We start from the raw sequence: 1405 nt of genomic DNA on the forward strand, positions 1-1405 counted from the left end.
AAGTATACAGAGTTAATCTCAGTAATCTTCAAATTTATGGGTCTGGCTGATCAAATGGCGCTTGGAGCATGCAGGCAACTTTAAGACTTATATCTCCACTCTGAGGATCATGTAGTGCGAGAAACAAGCAGGAGCAGACGGGAATATGTTCTTCTAATGGTTGGCTCTTTCTTATTTGCAGCTTTCTGACTTGGAATCAGTATAAGGACGCAAGAATGGCTACTTGGTGCTAATAACCATGCTATGTAAACTTACGCGCTGTGGTATCACAGAATATAGGCGGGTTACACACTCTCCCTAAATAATTATCCACTCTTGATACAAGGAATGCAAATACAAAATGTTAATGGACAGTATAACTCACTGTAGTATGTCACAGTAACAATAAGAAATGTCTTATGATTGTCAGTTTTGACCACCACCTTGCATGCATAGCTGACATTAATTTTTATAGAGGTTCTCTTAGTCTTATGGTACTTCTGGAAAGAAGTCTTTAGACAGTGTCACTGTGTTACCTTCCTGCTAGAAACTCTAAACTTTGTCCCAATTTAATGTCACTGTCATGGCTCCATGCAGGACTGATTGCTAAGGCATCTTAATTTTTAATTCCCCGATCTGCATGAAGGCAAATAAATGTACTACTTATAAAAGTGTCCAGATATTAGAGAACATGTTACAGTATATGTCATGTAGCTGGTATCATTTCTCCTTTACTAAGAGTAGACATGATATTGTACTCTTGATGCTATGCAAAATAAATGAAGTAATATTTAGTGTATTTAAAGAAGAGGAACCACTTATTATGCATGTAATGTAACCATTGTATTTGCTCATTCAAATGCTAGGATTATGCCATCATGATAATATGATTAAGAGTTTCCTGTTACCCACCCACACATGCCTACATCACTACTCATTATAACAGTTATTCATTAATTAATAAATTTATTATTTAAAGTTTATTAATAGTCAATAGTTATTAATAGTCACTACAAGGTATGACAGACTGTAATATTGAAATGACATAATAATATATCAGCACAATGTAAACACACTTATGTGTGTGGGGGACAGTATTTAATTGTTACGACGAGTTTTCATCTCTGTGAACTTGAGAGTATAGTGTCTTTTCCAATGCCACCAAGTAATTCCTTGATCATTACTAATTGAAGTATTAAAATAGCGACCATTAAGATTTGAATGATAGCAGCCATCATACCACCAGGCACCAGTATCGATCTGAGCACAGTTAACTCCTGACCATGGATCATTATCATTATCTCTTGTACTGAATCTCCTTCCATTATGAGTGGCCAGACTATCCCCAGCAGTACCAGAGTATCCTCCTACTGTTAATATATATTCAGTACTACCATCACTAACATTAAATGTAGAGTAGTTAGCA

Source organism: Amphimedon queenslandica, unplaced genomic scaffold (assembly GCF_000090795.2).
Source record: "Amphimedon queenslandica unplaced genomic scaffold, v1.1 AMPQUscaffold_13171, whole genome shotgun sequence".
NCBI lineage: Eukaryota > Metazoa > Porifera > Demospongiae > Haplosclerida > Niphatidae > Amphimedon > Amphimedon queenslandica.